Source organism: Anticarsia gemmatalis, chromosome 27 (genome assembly GCF_050436995.1).
Source record: "Anticarsia gemmatalis isolate Benzon Research Colony breed Stoneville strain chromosome 27, ilAntGemm2 primary, whole genome shotgun sequence".
NCBI lineage: Eukaryota > Metazoa > Arthropoda > Insecta > Lepidoptera > Erebidae > Anticarsia > Anticarsia gemmatalis.
In genome coordinates, this window is record NC_134771.1 from 4992222 (window position 1) to 5013810 (window position 21589).

The 21589-nt window shown below is 33.9% G+C and overlaps 1 protein-coding gene across 7 annotated transcripts in view; it reads right to left on the reverse strand.

Annotated features, from left to right (window-relative positions):
* Positions 1-21589, reverse strand: part of foi (solute carrier family 39 fear-of-intimacy) — a 174035-nt gene that overhangs the window by 23547 nt on the left and 128899 nt on the right. The window contains exon 2 of one of the 7 annotated variants that reach the window (XM_076132448.1): positions 19523-19591. The exons of 2 other annotated variants lie outside the window; for them this stretch is intronic. The gene's annotated coding sequence lies outside the window, so the exon portion shown is untranslated. Of the gene's footprint in view, positions 1-1340; positions 1364-6412; positions 6433-19037; positions 19180-19517; positions 19592-21589 lie in introns of those variants that run through there. 4 more of the 7 variants (XM_076132449.1, XM_076132447.1, XM_076132451.1 and 1 more) reach the window with 4 other exon arrangements.

Genomic DNA, 21589 nt, shown 5'->3' on the forward strand with positions numbered 1-21589 from the left:
TACAAGTTCATACATACTATAATGCGAAAAGACTTTTTCCCCGACCTAATAGAATACTTTGTTTTCTGAACGACATCCATATTCGCTCAGTTATTTCGTTATATCTATACTAATATTATAAAGCTGAAGAGTTTGTTTGTTTGTTTGAACGCGCAAATCTCAGAAACTACTGGTCCGATTTGAAAAATTCTTTCAGTGTTAGATAGCCCATTTATCGAGGAAGGCTATAGGCAGTATATCATCACGCTACGACCAATAGGAGCAGAGTACCAGTAAAAAATGTTACAAAAGCGGGGAAAAAATTCACCCAATCTCTCTAATGTGACGCAAGCGAAGTTGCGCGGGTCAGCTAGTATACTATAATACGTGAACGAGAATAGCAAACGTATATTAGCGGAAAGGTCAACACCCTGTATGTGTGTCAGGACTCAATCCACACCCGTACTTACTGAAAATCTATTTTTATGGCAAAGATGTTTGCAAAAATAATGCCAAATGAATATCTCTCTCTTATGGGAAAACGGCGTGATTTTTTGTATGTATGTGATGTTGTTCACAAAAATACTAAATATAATACACAATACAATTATAACATCTTTATTTAAAACTAGGTTTCTAACAAACTAACGACTAACACAAAGCGCGAGCACACTCAAAAAAAAACTACACAAGCGGACATCGAACCCACATCCGTAACGAACCAACAATTTTTTTCCACGCAAGAATCGAACCGACTAATCGTAAAAAGTAGGGTACTAAAACATAACCACACATTCAAAAACCGAACACGTTTTCAAAATTCAAAATGGCGAACTTTCTTTTTAAGTTTTTTAAAATTACTTATTAAAATTTATATAATTATAATTAAATCACATACCTTCACTAATGTCGGTGACACACAGACAGAAGTGGATAAGGCACTTATTACTATATACTTGTTATCTTATAGATAACAGATAAACGAATGATATCTATCGTTACACGGCGTTATAATACGAAAAGAGAACGGCCGTTGGGTGCTAAACTAACTATCAAAAATAAACTTTATTAGTATAGAAATAAGGTTTAAAATCGTTCGAAGTACTTAATATGACGTTCGTAAGTAAATATCTATGTGTGAATTACGTCAAAATTTTCATGTATGTGCAAAAAACTACTCTAATTGCTTTATATAGAGTCGAAATTGCAACATTTCAAACAAAAAGAAAAGACAATTCTAAGAAAATAAGTATGTGAGAGTCTAATATTCGAAAAAAATAAAAGAATTATACTAATAAATATTTGTGTTGAACCAAAATGGACTTTATACGTATATAAATAGAGTTCAAAACAAGACTCACCGTTCGTTCCACTTATGATTTATTAAAAACAAACGTTTTAAAATTTGACATTGACTTGCGCAATTCGCGTTCGAATTTTGAAAAGCGACTCTGTGCTGTATGCACAGATTATATACTCCCGCGTTTAGTTACAGCAGGAAACTTGTCGTTGCGTCATTGCTATTTTTATGTTCGCTATTCAGTCGTTAAACGGAATAACGAAACGCAACGTGGCCAATTCGTTAGTGCTATGTGTGTTATGTGTGTCTTTTATTTAGTGAATACGTATTTAGGTGTGATTTGGCGTAATATTATCTTAGAAATATGATATTTTTTTGCGATTGAGATATTAATTTTAAAGTTTGAAGTAAGTAGTTTGAGTTATTATTGGTTAAGTTAACCACGTGTTCCAGATATTTGCTGATATGATCTAGATATAGATAGATAAAAGCCGAGTGGTATAAGTTGTTACCTCTCATGCAAGTGATTGCTGGTTCAAACCCGGGCAATCTGTCAACCCGAGAGTTGAACCCTTGACCTCGTGATCAGCAATCCTGAAAACGAGTCTATTGCGATATTTTTCATAACTTTACAGTCTTTGAATAATATTTTCAGTCCGTTACAAGGAAAACTTGTTCAGTAACGAAACGTTACAGATACTAGAGGCTTTAACAATCGTTTTATCCTGTTTCATTATATTAATGAGGTTATTATGGAATTCACAGTTTGCGTTATAATAAAATTCTTGTATATTTGTTTTTAGAAATGTATCTATATGCGTAATATCATATTATAAGTGCGTTATAACGACATTTTTAACTATCTCTGACGACTAGCAAACCTATAATATACTTTCTACCACCCTTTATCCTGGGCAAGAGTCTCCTCCCGTAATGAGGGAGGGGTTAGGCCTTGAGCCCACCACGCTGGCCCTGAATTTTAAACTCTATAATTTTAAGAGAGTCTCGTTAAAATTGGTTCGGCCGTTTTCGAGGTTAGACCGGACAAACAGACAAAAAGTTTACAAACGAGTTTTCGATTCTTGGTATTATGTGAATGTGAATCTGCGAATAGTAAGCAAAGCAAGAGTATAAGATTATTCATAATAATTAATTATTGAATGAATATAAAGATTTCTCTGAGATACATCTCGTCAAAACATCGGGTAATACGATAACTTGTTACAATAATATTCTCTTTCATTCAAGTACTGGAAATTGATTCATTGATGATTGATAAAAAGTGCGTTTCTCATTCGTCTTTTTCGTGCAAAACGGCTGGACCGATTTCGATAAAATGTAAGTTTTGAATTTTTTTTTCGGTCACTCACAATGTTTTCTCAAAAACTATAAAGCCTCCAATGATGTCTTAACAAACTGGGTGAATGGCAAGCGATCTTTGCTTATTTGGATAAAACAAACTTTCTCCTATTGACATAAGCGCTCCATATATACCTAAGCATATTTAAACACCATCATATATAACGAGTAAGTACTCCAGGTTCGAATCCCATATCATAAGTTGGTAGCTCCCACGTGGTCGACGGTTCAAACCCGAGGCAACACACCAACGACTTTTCCAAGTTATGTGTGTATTAGAAATAATTATCACTTGTTCTAACAGTGAAGGAAAACATAAAGAAGGAAGAAAAATAGTAAACATATAAAATTATCGTTTAACGAAACGTACGTTGAGACGCTCCGCGATAAGGCTGAAAAAATTTGGGTGCAACATTTTAAAACGATAAGCACCTTGCAAAATAAAGTGCAATCAAGATAAGTTTAACGCACAGGCAGTTGTTTTTATAGCACTAGTCAAATCCCCTGGATTTACTCGCATTATTGATAAAGAGTGATTGATGTGAGCTGTTTGAAAAATAAGTCACATGCACCTTTAAGGTACCTTAAGGTTTCTCAATTTATCGCTACTTTTACACAGAAATATCAAATTTTCAATAAAGTATTGTAACCCTTTTCTTTTTAACCGACTTCAAGAAAGGAGGAGGTTTTCAATTCGACAGTTTTTTGTGTTTAAAAAAGGCAACTCCCGCGCTAGTGTGTTTTCTTGGGACGCGGTAAGTTTTACAAACATACAAACAACGGACACAAAGATCGTTCTAATAATTTTCCTGTGTGGGCATCGAATTCACGACCTCCAGACGCAGTGGTAGTGGCGAGGCGACCACTTTAACCACAGCGCCACGGACGTCGTCAAATAGTTTTTATTTGTCTAAGAAAAAACGTATTAACCCCTGTTTTCTGAGGTAAATTAAGCGGTAGTCTATCTATTCAATAGCGTTAAAACTCATATAAAAAAACGCTATTGAATAGATAAACTACCGCTAAATGTACTCAGAAACCGGGGATTAGTCCTTGTAAAATGAGAGATAATATTGGTATTTAATCATCATGTCAGCCAAAAGATATTCAGTATAGGATTCTACAAAAGTCTTCGTTTTAAAATATTTTGTTTTCATATCAACATAACATACAAATCAACAAAGAATATTTCCAGTAAGTCCCGAGTGTTGTTGTATGTTATCGTGTCTGGGAATCGAACCCCGGACCGCTGCCAAGAACGGACGACATTCTTCGCAATCCGTCCTGAGTGACTTTGAAATTATTATTATGATATTTTAGTTACAGTGTTATAATGTCTCACTTCTTTTTATTTAAGGGTTAAGCAGAAAGGTATACAAATATTTAATTAAACACGGAAAGATTTAGACAAACAAACAACAAACTGTTATGCATTTCGGTAATTTTTTAAAATGTAATTTTTATTTTTTAACTTGAATAAATAAAAATCTATACTAATATTATAAAGCTGAAGAGTTTGTTTGTTTGATTGTTTGTTTGTTTGTTTGAACGCGCTAATCTCAGGAACTACTGGTCCGATTTGAAAAATTCTTTCAATGTTAGATAGCCCATTTATCGAGAAAGGTTATAGGCTATATATCATCACGCTACAACCAATAGGAGCAGAGTACGAGTAAAAAATGTTACAAAAACGGGGAAAAATTTCACCATTCTCTCTTATGTGACGCAAGCGACGCGACGTTGCGCGGGACAGCTAGTGATGTATAAAATCTTTTCATTTTACGTACTGGGATTGGGAATCGAATCTACAGCCACGTAGGTCTTCCTACGTGTAAGTTCTAATTTGTATTTTTTCAAAAACGATAAAATATCAGCAAATACATACATACATAAAATCACGCCTTCTTAGGGGTAGGAAATAATATCCTTATTATAATAAAAGACAAACCAATCATCATTATCATTAACAAAACTAATTAAAAAACAAAAATATTTACATTAAACACATCAAAAAATACTGGACGGATATCAAAGATACTTTATCCAGTATATCTTTGAGTAAGTGCCAAGTATAATAAACTAATTATTTTAATTACGTTATATGTATGTGGATGAAGCAAATGCAAATAAGACCTCTTTATTTTTCGCTATAGCCACTAATGCTTCCGTATTCATTTTGTATGGTTAGTGGTCCATGTAGTATTCAAGAGCAACCGCAAGAAAAGTCCATGAAAACTGAATATTTCGCTACTTCGGGGAAGAAAGGGCGTAAAAGCCAAAATAGCAACTTTACAGGGGAGCGAAAAAACGATTTTTTTTTTAAATTTTGGAAAATAACTTTTTTTTCAATAGAGTTAAATTCGAATGAATTGGTGATATTTACTTGCATTTAAGTGCTCTTTAATATCAAGAAGCTTAATTTTAAGTAGACCTTATGGTTTAGAAGATAGGATGGATTTACGACCCAAAATTTTAATAAAAATGGCTTTTACACCGTCTATAAATACGTACTATAGGACGTAAATCCACAAATATCTATAATGCTAACATACATCGTGTCGTATAAACCATCTTTAGACAGTGAAAAGGTCGTAATGACTGCACCACTTATAACAATTATCGTGAGTAAACCTACAATTATTATAATTTTGTAAGATTTAATGTGGTGACTATTGAAATTAAGGTGCATAGAAGCTCAAAATAATAGCATAATAATTATTATTATCTGATTTATCATAGTTCTATATTACAAAAGAAAAAATTTTTTATAACGAATTAGGTTACCTACCTGTTAAGTTAAATGCACACGATTCATGAATAGTGAAACAAAAGAAAAGATTTAATTGAATTGAACTTTGATTATTTTCATTAATTTAAATTTTAAGTTAACTGTGATAAATAATTACTATCATCTAATAAAAAGTAAGAAAACGAAACAAAAAACAGAAAAGGAAATAGAAAAAAGAGAAGATTACTAATTATTGTCAATTTGATTTGATTTATGAATGAATAAAACTGATTTGCATCTTAACTAAATTTATTTATTTAATACACCAATACCTACCTAGTAGAATAAATTACAAACATACCATTATTTTATACTATTTTATCAATTTTAGTTAATTTATACGTAATATATATTGTATTTACGACCAAATATTCTTTCATACTATGGTGATACGCCCTTATTAATTTGAAATAATTAAATAATGTCATATATGTCAATGTTTTATAATAAAAATGGTTTTGGTGAGAAAAAAATCATGGGGGTAAAAGCCATTTTTTTGGGAATATTGAAATTTTAAATATACAGATCGATAGAGCGTCGAAAACTAAACAAAGTTGCATTATTAACTCATTTTGGCCAAAAGTGGCTTTTACGCCCTTTCTTCCCCGAAGTAGCGATTTGTGCCATTATTACAATAGAAAATCTCATTCTAAATTATATGCCAATTCATTCTTACATATCTTTACTCTACATCGAAATACTTTACTTGTAAAAATAATTATGTTATAACAACAAAAGTAACCATAACACAACATTACAGTTTTGTACAAAAATATCATACCTTAACTACGCACCAAAATAAAAAAAAAGAACAGATACAATATTTATTAAGAACAAAACACTCTAACAACTAGCAAATCTAACCATTTTATGAAAACCTCAAAAAAAACTTATTTGAAAATATATTCGCAACAAGCATCATTTTTTCCCCTATTTTTGTGCTAAGCAAAGACCTTTCAACAACAAAACAAAAAAAAACCACTCACCAAACGTAAATTTTCTTGTAAATTCAAATACATAAACGTGTTTCGTGTAACGCTGCGCCTGCGCACACACGGTGTACGAGTAATTACCCGAACGGCGAGGCGATAAGCTATCGTAGCGATAACTGCCGTTATTTCGCTATAACGAAACGTCGTTATAGCGAGCGCCATAGAGTAAGTTTGTAGATGATTTTTTTGTGTATTTTACCTATTTTTGTGTAGAATTTTTTCACGAAGTTTTTCTTATTTCCTTTTTTATTTAAAGATAACTCCGCGGGGATTTTTACAAGCATACAAACAACGGACACAAAGTACAATCAGACCCGAAAATAATATTTGTAGATCGCACAAATAATTGTTCCGTGCGGGACTCGAACGACGCAGTGGTAGTGGCGTGGCGACCACCTAAACCACTGCACCACGGAGGTCGATATTTTGTCTTTTTTTCACACCTCAACAGTTGAGCAATTTTTTATTGACCTATCAGCACTGAACAGACACCAGGACAAACAGTTTTAGTGGGAAAGAGGCCTTTGCCCAGCAGCGGGACAGAAAGGGCTAACGGAAAAAAGGAGCCTGAAAAGTTATATCCCGGGTCACGCCTGAAAAATTGTCTTTCACACAGCAAAGTTATATTTTTATAACTAATTGTCGCCTTGTAGGACCACAAACATACAAATAACAAGTGTTAAAAATAACTATATAAGTAGTTATTTGACATTAGTGAGAAGTGAATGGATGGTACAGTAACGACTAACGCAGCAAGATCCCAGACTCGTGTGTATTTAAAGACGGCCTTCTGAGCCGTGAGAATGTTCAGTGTTTTTGTTTCGTTTTATACTTATTTTGATGTTAAACTTTCAGTTACTTTTATAGGAAAAAAGGAATAACAATCTATATTACCACACTAAGTTCTGTAGTGGGAATATTTGTAACTTAATCACGCTAAAATTACCTAACGGATTTTGATGATATTATTCCTACACAGTAGTTTATGGCCTGTATTGACATACAAATCTATACTAATCTATACTAATATTATAAAGCTGAAGAGTTTGTTTGTTTGTTTGAACGCGCTAATCTCGGGAGCTACTGGTCCGATTTGAAAAATTCTTTCAGTGTTAGATAGCCCATTTTTTGAGGAAGGCTATAGGCTATATATCAACACGCTACGACCAATAGGAGCAGAGTACCAGTGAAAAATGTTACAAAAACGGGGAAAATTATGATTCTCTTATGTGACGCAAGCGAAGTTGCGCGGGTCAGCTAGTAGTAATATAATTATAATATAAATTGCGAGAACATTACAATATATCACGTAATTGAGTGTGCCTTTGTAAAAGGCCTCCTCTAGCTGTTTCTATTGTGAAAAAAAATGGGGAAAGAATGGTCAAGGGATATTTTTTTACATAATATGTCTTTCTGTAAATCTTTCACATCGAAAAATCTAAACAAAATTCCATAAAACATATCACAAAAGTTCACAATTCCATCAGCAAAAGATATCGCCTAGTCGAATATCGACATGTCGTCCACAAAACTATCGCTACAAAATCAATATTATAAACCTAAATATAGTTCCAAACGTAATATTACGACAGCCACTCGTCATAATGCTCCTGTAATTAATATAGTCTATTTCAAGAGTGTGTCGCCGCCATGTTGGCTTATGCACCGACATCACTTTGATAAATCATCAGTGACTCAGCTGTGGATATTATTAAGAAATTGGATGGATCATTGATAAGATATTCAGGAAAATTTTCATGAAATTATTCAGATTAAAAACATGTGTATGTGGGTTTTATTTACACAAGAATATTTACAAGTTACATATATATTTAAACTAAATTATATTATCTAATATATAAAAAATCTAAAAAAAGAAAAGAAAAGTATGTGGTGAGTGGTTGCTTCGGATGTTCTCTGTTTGACAGCTGTCAAATTTGACAGTTCTGTGTAATGTCATAATAAGTGAATGAGACAGAGTGATGAATACGCAATCTAAAATAAGTAAATGAGATTGTATCATATGCCTCACAGAGCACGTATTTATACTAATATTATAAATGTGTTAGTTTGAATAGATAGACGTTTGTTAAGCAATCCCGCCAAAACTACTGAACAGATTTAGTCGAAAATTCGTAAACAGATGGTTTATAATCTGGGTTAGCTTATAGTAGACCTGATATCCTTATAAATATTCATACTTTACGCGGACGTAGTCACGGGCAGAAACTTGTCATAAGATAAAGAAAGAAATGCACATCTATTTAAATGAGGAGATAAAATCACCTAGAATTGGCATCGTAGAGTGACGCGTAGATATTATATTTACGATTCTCTAAACAGATTGGAAATTGATGTCGCCATTGTATTGTCACGTTGTAAAATACACATTATTATGCAGTCACATGTATCGTTAAATTATTTGTGCTAAGCGTTATATGAGTACTGGCATGCTTTGCAAACGACATTAGGGATTTCGACCATTTATAGTCAGCAAAATTCTTCCAGTATTTTTGTTGTGGAATAGTAACATGTATCCATCACTAAAAACTTTCGCTTTTATAATATTAGTAGGAATATTGGTCACGTTTACGGACTGAAGAGTGAACTAACAAAATCAATATAGTTTACCTTATGAAGAATAAAATATACGATTTTTAATAAACAGAACCCTTAAGGATTTCTTGCTAACTTATCTTATCAAAAGGGTCCATCCATCTGTCTGTCAAATTACCCCTTCTATGCCCGGTTTCTAAGGCACATTTGGCGGTAGTTTATCTATTCAAACTGCCATGTTTATATGAGCTAAAACGCTATAGAATAGATAAACTACCGCTTAATGTACCTCAGAAACCGGAAGTTAAACTAGTAGCAGAAGATTCATTAATAGTAACAACTATAACATCCATTTTTAACCTCAACAAATTACAAATTGTTCTTATCTTAGCCTCAGAGAGGCATCAAACACATTCTACCTACTCCCCCATCTACATTACTTGTTAAACACGTGACTGTCTCAGATAAAATTCGAAGGCTATATACTTGCAACTACACACAATACGCTACGGTACTAATAACTGGTTTATAAAGATATTTACTAATTAAAATACTAGGTTAAACTTTTTGACTATTTCAGAAGAGAATTTGTAAGTGATCTGCGTTATAGAGGAGACAGTTTGTGAGGGTAGTTGGATGTTTGTTTATGTTTTACGTAAAAACTGCTGAATCGATTTTGATGAAATTTTGTACACAGGTAGCTCAAATTCTGGATAACATTTTTTTTTTCATCTAGCCTATATCTGTGTCCCACTGCTGAGCAAAGGCCTCTCCCCTAGACTTTATACAACAATGACAACACAGGGTTGTTTAATCCTCAGAAATCTTTTAACACAGACAAAGTGGCGGGAAGAAGCTAGAATACATAATAAAAAAAACACATTTCAATAATTGAAAAATATAAAAAAAATATTTTAACCCAGTGAATTATCCGAATAAAAATTACTAAAAGCTAGTTTCATGACATATAAGTGCTGAATAACCAATCCGACAGATAAATGGCAGCAGTTATAGATAACCTAACTGCTACTTATTCAGAAGTACTAAACACATCCATATTTTCATTTAAACACTTTACTTCTTCTTCTTGTCTTCTTGTCGTATGGTTAGTAGTCAACCTAGTGTCAAAGTTGTCCAAGCCGCCCGAAGGCCTTTGACGTGGCTTAACGACTATTATCTAAATTGACAACAACCGGGACCGACTTTTTACGTGCCCTCCGAAGCACGAAGACGCCTTGTTCAAATACCACTATGCGGTCACCCATCTATGGAATGATCGCGCCAAGGTTTGCTTAACCCACAGATCGTTTACCGACCGGTGAGCGCAACTGGCTCCGGGCGCCGCGACTTTAAAACACTTTACTAGAACAAAATGTAGCCTTCAATAATAGCTGTAAAAATCATCCATATTTTCATTTAAACACTTAACTAGAACAAAACGCAGCCTTCAAATAGCTCTTAGGTAATCTGCATATTTTTCATCTAACCATAACGAGCGCGTTCGGCTAGTCTCGTGTGTTTCCGTGAGTCGTCGGTCGTCGAACTTAGACCACGTTTTTTTACTATACGAAGGACAGACAGACGATCAGACGGTGTTTTTTGTATTAGTTTTGCTATGTTATGTTGATATTTTATTTTGGGATTAATTACAGGTATTTTGTGCTAAGAAAAATATCCTGTGATCTCTAGTTTGTGTACTTGAAAAAAACTGTAGTGTTTTTATACCAAAAGATACATTTAAATTTAAAATTTTCTTCAAAAAAAGTGGATTGACTTCTATAGCCTTGAATAAGCCTCATAAAATTCACATAAGTATTTTTCACTGAAGACAAATTAATCAAAAAAATGACTGTAAAAATAGCTCATCACATTGTCAAAACAATATCTTTAAAAAAACAGATTGTTAAACTAAGAGTATGCTCAAAATCGGCTCAGTTATTTTTGATATATCACCACACATACAGACAAACAAACCTTTTATATAACAGCCAAACAGGCATTCTAAAGTCTAAATAGATCACATTACATCTTATTAAAACACGAGCGTCCATTAAAAATATTTATATTAAAAAAAGCCACCGTTGTGCATTTCTTCGAAGTAAATTGATACCACAGACGTTGCACTCGCAAAAATATTATCCACATGTACAAAAACAATGTATATTATTACACCAAGTCATGTTATTCGTAATTAGCGTGTGTCAGTAAAAAATGGATGCAGTTGAAATTAAGTACAAATTGCTTGGAGGTTTTAAAGTGTTAAACTAGAATAAATTTAACCAATATAGTCAAAGAAAAAAGGAGAGGGTTGAATGGTGTAAAAGGGGGGAGGAAAACCCGCACTAAGAATTGCTCTTGTATCGCAGGGACTTTTACAAACATACAAACAACGGACACAAAGTACAATCGGTCCTGAAACATTTTTTTTGTGGATCGCACAAATAATTGTCCCGTGTGGGAATCGAACTCACGACACCGATGCAATAGAAGCGGCATGGCGACCTAAACCACTGCGCCACAGAGGCAGTCTAGGTGGAGTTACTCTATTAACGACATGAAAAATTAATAGATAGTTCTATTTCTAGAATTCATTCGTCATCGCTCCTTTAAAAAAAGCAGTCTTGGGGAGATACTCAAAAATAGTCGTGGGGAATGGAATCCTAAAGCCCCAGGTCTTATTTAAACAATCAAATTCCATAAAAATTGTTTGCATATAAGATCTTTAAAAATCAACCACAATCATTTGTTATAGTCCTGGGTTTCCTACGAGGCTCTAGGGTCTAACATAAGCATTTGACCTTTAATTCTGGCCGAGAAGCCTACTAGCACTGTTGGCAGATGACCACAAATCAATAATAAATGCATATAATTATCTATTGTTTATAAACAATTGTTTTATTGTCCTATAGTTTCATTGGTTTAATGCCAAGTATATGGTAATAGATTGCCCCGCAGACTGACATATATTAGCTGGAAAATTCAGATGTGATTTTTATTATAATGTTGCAAAGCTTCTGGATAAATGTCAATTAGTGTAAAATTAACTGTCACATTAGATTATAATGTAAGGGTCTAAAATCGAAACGTCGGGTAAACAAATAGGTACCTTTGATTTTCAATCACGTTTTAGACCCGTTACATTATAATATTATATGCACAAGTCGCGAGAGTTTAAAATCGTTAATTAAATGTCACATTATCTATCGGAACAACTGTCAAGATTCTTTCTGATAAACCGTCTGAAACTTATGTAGATCTGATGAATATGATTGGCTTATGATTACAACCTGGCCTCCCGAAAAAAGCATGTGTAAATTTAAAATGAATGTATTTAAGCAAATTTTAAGCCCATATGTGTTTATTAAACAGGACAAAGGCAACCCCCTTAAATCATTTTCTCGAACCAAATGCTACTATCCAACTAATATTATAAATGCGAAAGTTAGTAAGGATGTATGTATGTTTGTAACTCTTTAACGCAAAAACAAACGAACAGATTTGGATGAAATTTGGTACAGAGATAGTTTATAACCTATATTAACACATAGGATACTTTTATCTGGGATTTTTACTCACGTGAGAAGTCGCGGGCAGAAACGAGTTTTGCTAAAAACCACTATGTTGAATAACCATTAACCATCCCATATTAGACAAAAATGATTCTAAATTATGGAATTAAATAATCATGCATACAAACTACATGCCATCACCATTAAAAAAGCCATTAAAATCAATTATACAATCACTGAAATGACGGTTTCAATCAAATTAAAATGATTGACATATTACTTATGTATTTAAGTATATTTACTACCTATTGTTGTTTAATAGGGCTTAATGAGGCAATTTGGTAGTCATATGGATATAACTAATATGATGATTAGATAATGTATAATAGAATACGGGAATTAACGCAAACACGCATTTTACCTTAAAATGCCTAACGTTTCGGCGCAGGTTGCACTCGCCGTGGTCGCAGGCTGACTATTAATTCCCGTATTCTATTATACATTAAACATGCAACGCTAGAGTTAAAAAGTTATGATGATGATTAGATGGTAAATATGGATAAAAAAACGTCCTGTGGATGTGTCTTTTTAAAGCTACAGGTTTGATAACCATTGCGTGCAAAATGTTAGATTATTGTATTTTTTGGATAGTAAGAGATACTTAATGATGATTATTTATAGGTAGATTTTATTACTTTCCTTGAGTAGTTCATTTAAATGTTTGTTCCAACCCAGATATCTAGGTTATAACACGATACCCTTCGGTAACACTGGTTGTCAGACTTTCAAGCTTCTGACTACTGTTAACGACTGTCAAACATCTTTGAAAACGACAGCCGGGACCTACAATTTAACGTGCCTTCCGAAACACGAAGGAACTAGATATATGTATAAGACGGTCACCCATCCACAGAACAACCTCGGCAAGCGTAGCTTAACCACAAAGATCGATCCGCGCGTCTATTGTTAACCAAGCCACGGGCTCAAAGGTTCTCGAGAAATGTTCAAAAACATGAAAATCCCTCTTAAAATCTTATTGCACCAATGTACTTTAAATTTTCAGTAGCATAAAATTAGTGCATATATTATGTAAATCGCTTAGCCACTGCCGCAGTGTAAATAAACGATGAGCCTTCGGTTAACTTCGGAAATATTCGGTCGTCTTCGTGTCTCTGAGACGATTGAAAGTTAAAAATATAGCTGAATCAATAACAATACATACTTTATTGGTATTATTTGTGTGTCGTATGGTTAGTAGTCAACCTGGTGACAAAGTTGTTCAAGCCGCCCGAAGACCTTTGACGTGGCTTAACGACTGTTATCTTAATAAACAACAACTGGGACCGACTTTTTACGTGCCCTCCGAAGCACGGAGACGCCCAGCTCAAATACCACTATGCGGTCACCCATCTATAGAATGACCGCGCCAAGGTTTGCTTAACCCACAGATCGGTTACCGACCGGTGAGCGCAACTGGCTTATAAACGATGAGTATTCGGTTAACTTCAGCAATATTCGGCCTTCTTCGTGTCTCTGAGACGATTGAAAGTTAAAAATATAGCTGAATCAATAACAATACATATTTTATTGGTAAATTCAACAGAGTTATTTACTGTTGTTGAAATTTCAGGTGTGTAGTACTAACGGCGGTCCTGTATGACAACATGTATGTAGGTGAATGAGGCAAAAGAAGTTTGTCTACTCTTATGGAAAAAAGGTGTGATTTTGTGTATGGAAATATCTTAGAAAAACAGTGATCTTTTCAGCTAAAAACAAAAGAACAATGGCACATCTTAAAAATATAACAGTAAAAGAACTTTAAAAATTGAATCGAAAAGAATCCGTAAACGGTCTGGGGGTTAAGCTACATTGGCGCGGACATTTCATAAATGGGTAGCCGCATATTATAATTTGAGCTAGGTGTCTCTGTGCTTTAGAAGGCATGTAAAAAGTCGGTTCCGGTTGTTGTCAATTAAGATAACAGTCGTTTTAAGCCACGTCAAAGGTCTTCGGGCGGCTTGAACAACTTTGACACTAGGTTGACCACTAACCATACAATGAATGATTGAATTTCAGAAGAGTATATTTTTTAATGGAATCTTTAAATCATTTGCCTGACAGTTTATTCTTATTTGACCTTCCGAAGGCAATCATAATGGTACCTTATTACATAGATTACAGAAGAATGACAATTTTTTTCAGCCGATTGTTTGCAAATGAATAAAAAAGAAACTGCCTTTGAAAAAAGTATTTTTAAAACAGGGAAAAATATATTTTACTATGGATTTCTTCCTATTCTGATAATTAAAAAATGTTTTGTATGGTTTATTAGCTCTCCTAGATTAACAATAATTGTCTGTCCCACTGCTGGGCAAGGGTCTCTTCCCAAACGAGGGAGGGGTTAGGCCATCAGTCCACCATGCTGGCCAAGTACGGGTTGGGGACTTTGCATGACTTCAATAAATATTAAGCAAATTTTAGACATGCAAGGATTCCTCACGATGTTTTCATTCACCGTTAGTGCAAGTAGATAATTTTACATAAATATATACTAAAAAACCGCTGTATTAAATGTACAAATCTTTAGATAAAGTTTTTTTTCTTCGAAAAAATAAATCTAACTGCGTGTGCAGAGAACCATTCAAATGGCGATAGAGGTCAGGTATAAAAAAAATCTTTTGTTGATTTGTGACTGAAATGGTATAAAATGTACTATTTGAATGTCGCAAATACAGGAATCATATAACAATACTACATTCCGAGAAATAACGCAAAACGAAACACGTGACTAAATTTTTGTTATCTATACTAATATTATAAAGCTGAAGAGTTTGTTTGTTTGTTTGAACGCGCTAATCTCAGGAAATACTGGTCCGATTTGAAAAATTCTTTCAGTGTTAGATAGTCCATTTATCGAGGAAGGCTGTATATCATCACGCTACGGCCAATAGGAGCAGAGTAACAGTAAAAAGTGTTACAAAAACGGGAAAAAGTATGATCCATTCACTCTCATGTGCCGCAAGCGAAGTTGCGCGGGTCAGCTAGTTGTATATAAATGTTGGTCACCCCTGGAGTAGCAAAATTTTCAGTCAATACATGAGAGGTTGTCAACCTTTTTTCAACTAACTGATTAATTTGACAATTGAACGCGTTTCCGGTTCATTGACATTGTTTTGAATACAAAATCAAAAATTCCCAAAACATTAAATTTTATGCAACTGATTATCAATAATGATATACAGTTTCTCTTCTACATAACCAAAATTATATACGAAAGTCAAAACGAAAGTGGTTGTTCATGTATCTATATAAGTATGTATTTAGAAGTATATAAGTATGTTTATCAGTTATTTGGTTACCATAGTACAAGCTCTGCTTAGTTTGTAATCAAATAACCGTGTGTGAATTGTCCAATTATATTTATTTACTAGCTGAACCGGCAAACTTTGTTTTCCCAAATAAATTTCAAAAAAATAATGTCACTTAGGGGTATGAAATAGCCGATTCTCAGACCTTTTTAATATTTCAAGCTCACAAAGTTTCATGAGAATCGGTCAAGCCATTTCGGAGGTGTACGTTAACTAACATTGTTAAATGGTAATTTTATATACAAGATTTAAATAGAAAGTGAACTTACCAGATTAATCACGAATCAGTGAAAACAATCCAACACAGACACCTGAACACAACCTGAAGGGATGAGAGTCATCCCAATACTGAAGATCTACGTCACAAAACATCGTTTTATACAAAAATAACGCGGGAAAAACGAACCGACCAATACGGAAGCAGGAAGGATGCGTTTTTACATCGATTTGAAATTCGAACGGTCCATTAGACAAATTGTTCCCGCCCTTTGTTAGATCAAGACTTTTTTTTCTTTTTTTTTCTTCTTTACGGCATTCTAATTGAACTCGAATGCACAGATAAAAAAATTACAGTCGTATTTGTTACTTTTTTGTTGAAGATTTCTTTAGTGTTGTAGGAAAACTAGGCTTTGTTGGTTTGAAGGCAGTCGTTACTGTGTCGTAGTGATGGCCATACGGAATCAGTGCTGGCAATTAACAAGTGTTGAAATTAAAATTAAGAATTAATTATGAAATAATAGTGTTTTGTAATTCCCTGTTAGTCTAAAAGCTGAACTTAAGGTGTGGGTAGTCGTTAATTTGGTTACAGTGTGGGTATTTCGATATATTAGCTATTGCTACAATAACGAACTATTAAGGACCTTGTATAACCATAGACTGAAAATTGAGAAATTATTCAATATGGATATGTAGAACAAACATTAAGGAGACGAATGCAGAACTAGCCATTTTAAAAGTCGGTCGAACAGACGTTAAATTATATTTTTTCTAAGGAAGTGTTTAAAGAAGCTGGTTGCCTAAAAGCAAATACCTCTTTTGGTACCCTCGTACTAGATTTGAAGCTACCTAGAAGACTTACATACATACATACATACATACAAAAAATCACGCCTTCTTTCCATAGGGGTAGGCAGAGATCAGAGATATTTTTTTAAATTTTGCTATATTATGACGTGCAACATGGCGTCTGGTTTAAACAAGTTCTTTCGGTCTTTTATCAAGTTCTGGAGCAGAAGAAAGCAGGAGGACGAAGAAGAAATCATTATTTGGAAATGTGATATGTGTAAGTAGTTTTTAATCTTGTATAAACACTCATCTTACTAGCGTGAACCAAGATTTTAGCTTAGTATTTTAAGGAGAAGAACCTTGCCCAGCAGTAGGACATAGTGGGATAAAAATTATTTTACTATAATCGGGCCATTTCAAACGTGTGAACAAAGTTATGTCATTTTATCGGAATGTCTCGCTCACTACAAATTGTCACATTAATATGATTCTTTAGATTATGACGTAGTGAGCACGATTGTAACGACCTGAGTATATGTTATTAACCCCTACCTCGTTAGGTCACGATTTGAAAAAGTCATATCTTACAATTTATCTTTCAAACAACTAAGTAATAATACCACGGAAGCGTTGCTGAAAACAGCAAGATAATCTCACCCCGAAATCATCTCAGTTCATCCACTATGACCGTACATACATACATAATATCACGCCTGCTAACCATGCGCAATTATGAAACAATACATCCTGCTTCCTTTATCGAAAGCCTTAAGTCCTCAAACCAAGAGATTTGCCAGACCACAGTCCAAATAACACCTTACTAGGCAGAAACACATTCATCACCAATTCCTTTCACCATCATCATAGTTATCCAAATTGAGAACCAACACGTACAAATACGTACTTATTATATTGACACAAGCGATAGAAACGGATTAGATATAGCAATAAAACTAATATCGATCGACCTACATAATAACACATTTGGCACATATTTGGACACTAACTAGGGAATACGGTGAATACTCGTGAAACTATATTATTTACTAGTTAAAATTCTATTGAATAATTTAGTAGATAGTTGCACTCGGAATGGTTAACGATAGGTAAGGAAACTGCTGCGGTTGATTTTGAGATGGGTGAGCGCGTAACAGGTGGGTTTTAGTTTGTTAGTTTATGTTGTTTTTCATTAACCTTTCTAGTATTTCAGTGTTTTCACAAAGCAACAGGTAAGTTCAGGTCCTAGAGGTTGTTTAGGCAATTTTCATATACCCATTCGTCATGAATTAGCTTTGACGCGGTAAAAAAATACTGTAAATCATTTTGTTACTTTAAACCATGCAAAAATGAAACGTTATACAAACATACAAACATACCACACCTGTTATGACTGTTATATCCAAAGGTATAGGCAGAAGCAAATATAATACATCCACGTTTCGCGATTTACAATATTAGCCACATGTAGGAGAGCCAGTCATGTCAAAAGCCTTCGGGCGGCTTGACCAACTTTGATACCAGGTTGACCACTAACCATACGATAAGAAGATAGAGGACAAACCTGTTGCCATGTACACGTGACTGAATAAAACATACCTAAAATGCGAAAGCAATAAATAACCAAACAACAGAATCATTATTCACTAAAAGACACATATTATGTAATTGGGACTAACGACCACAATCTGCTATGTATCAGTCGATTGATTATCTTTAATTGCCACTGTTAGTCGTCGCGACAAGCCTCGTCTGTTAACGATGAAACAAATATTGAAATATTATGGACGGTAATACTTTGTGGAAGAATGTTTTAAGATAGTGTAAGAAAATTGTTTTGATTTGATTAATTTACCCCCAGTTTCTGAGGCACATTTAGCGGCAGTTTATCTACCTCTATTCAATAGCGTTTAAACTCATATAAAAAACGCTATTGAATAGATCAACTACCGCTAAATGTACCTCAGAAATCGGGGATAAATGTAAAGCCCAAATTACTTATAAAGGCCTAAAAGGAAATTATGACCAAAAGTCAAGAACGCATCAACGAATTCGACTTATTATTTTTGTAAAATTGTATTTAAGACACGGGAAATATATTTATGGAGAGAATAAACGAAAGTGTGAGAGGAGCGCGCTGGTTAGGGAGTACTTATTAAAATTTTAGAATGAAAAATTACAAACCTAACATAATAACTTCGCAATCGTATACACAAGTAAAAATTATGTTATTACATAGAAAACACATTTAAATGCAGCTATTAAACATAACTTTATAGCACCATTATATTATATAACACGTAGCAATAACTAAACGCGAACCAACTAAACAGAATTAAAATAAATAAAATTTTCTCTGCACACTAATCAATTTTTTCCACAATTTTAATCAGAACACAATTTTTATTTAAAAGCCGATACTAATTGAGAATAATTACGATTATGTAAGTATTTTGCACAGAAATTGGATATATACGAAACGAATCACCTGACGTAGGCTTTCGATTGAGTATAGCATATATTATTAGTAATTTTACAAGGCAATCTGATTAAATATTTATATTATTCAGTAATTAATGTATTGATTTAATGATTTAAATAAATCATAGTAATCTGTGAAAGAAAACAGCTGTGTATTGATTAAATAAATTTGAGTATATTTACTTTACCAATAGGGGGTCGTACAAGGAAACGTTTTGGGGTCCCTGAATCATTGTTCTTATTGTTTGATTGTTTACCTGAAACAAAAAAAATACATTATATAAAAATGCTAGTAATATCTTACAATTCTGATCATATTTTAATATACAGCATTTTTAAATAATACAAATAATACTACATTTATTATACTAAATAGATTTCGAGCTGAGCATTACATTTATCTGTAGGCGAAAATACTAGTAGCAAACTTAAGTTAGACAATGTGGTTTATTAAACATCATTTTGATGCAAAGGCTCAGTTTCCCAGCCTCTGGTTAAATGTCAGATAACCTACCAGCCAACTTAAGTAAAATCCAGCAAATATAAAAACTATTTCCACATGATAGGCTAACCGTAACTTATCTATAACCAGTGGTCAACTAAAGTAACGTTCATCAAAACGTATGTATCAACCTTCTACATTCTACCAGTTAATCTAACCGACACTTATCAAGGACAATTCAAACCGTGGTTAAATGTCAGAAAGCCTTGATTGCACACGACATACCCATTTTATAATTAACCTCAAGAATACAAGTTTCGATGCAAATTAGTATATCTATGTGCATACTAAGATACGCACGTAGAGAGTTTCGTAATGTGAGTATTGAGGACGAAAACTTCATGTCATTTTAAAGGATGAAGGTGATGAGGCGCCCATAGTCAGTTGCGCTCACCGGTCGGTAAACGATCTGTGGGTTAAGCAACGTTTGGCGCGGTCATTGTTTAGATGGGCGACCGCATAGTGGTATTTGAACTGGGCGTCTCCGTGGAAAATGTCGGTCCCGGTTGTTGTCTACTAAGATAACAGTCGTTAAGCCATGTCAAAGGCCTCTAGGGCTTGAACAACTTTGACACTAGGTTGACCACTAACCATACGATAGATAGATAGATAGACTTGAGGACTGTGGATTCAATTTCCGCACCTTACGTAACTATCGTTAATTTGTATGTGTTTTAGCCCTAGAAAGAAAATGAGAGTTGTTAAATAAGAAAGTCCAATAATAATATGAATTAGTGCTTGATTTTTATAAAATATATAGTTATAATATCCAAAAATTACTTAGAAATCAAAGCGTCCAAATTAAGTGAGTTTGGCATAAGCGGTCATCCCTCCAAAACATAACCTCACACACGTAGCTTAACCTCACATAACAATATGTGCAACAGGCACGTGACTCGTATGTCTAGCCTGAGCCCTTCGCATCACGACCTAGTTAGACACAACCCATCCTTTCATTAACCTTAACTGAATACCGGTCAAGTGCGAGGCGTACAACCTTTACGAAGGTATAGGCCGCCAAATAAATGTAAACTGTACGAAACAGTTTACATTTATTTGGCGGCCTATATCTCATAGCATAATATAAAGAGCTATCAGCTCTATGTTAATAACATTATCTGAAAAATATATGTATTTGGCTTGACTTAACTTGGCTATAAAATGAGCTAAAGTTTCTTGCTCCACGTTACGCGGTTAATAATAAAAAACTAAGAAAAAAAAATAAGAATTATATAATAAAAAGAAATTACTTGCACAAAAACGTTGTGACAAGAATAAGAACATAGTTCATTTCAAATAAATATACAATTATTTGAATAGAATGCGCTGTAATTTTTGTCAAAAATTACAAGCAAAATCTGTATACCTAGCAGCAATAAGACGAAAGATTTAAACAATAATCTATACTAATATTTTAAAGCTGAAGAGTTTGTTTGTTTGAACGCGCTAATCTCAGGAACTACTGATCCGATTTGGAAAATGCCTTCAGTGTTAGATAGCCCATTTATCGCGAAAGGCTATATAAGCTATATATCATCACGCTACGACCAATAGGAGCAGAGTACCAGCAAAAAAATGTTACAAAAACGGGGAAAATTATGACCCATTCTCTCTTACGTGACGCAAGCGAAGTTGCGCGGGTCATTTATAATATAAATAAATCACGTCTCTTTCCCGTAGACGTAGGTTGAGAAAAAAAACAATAATATTCTTTATAAAACCTTCAAAAACGACTTTGGAACCCTAATAACCA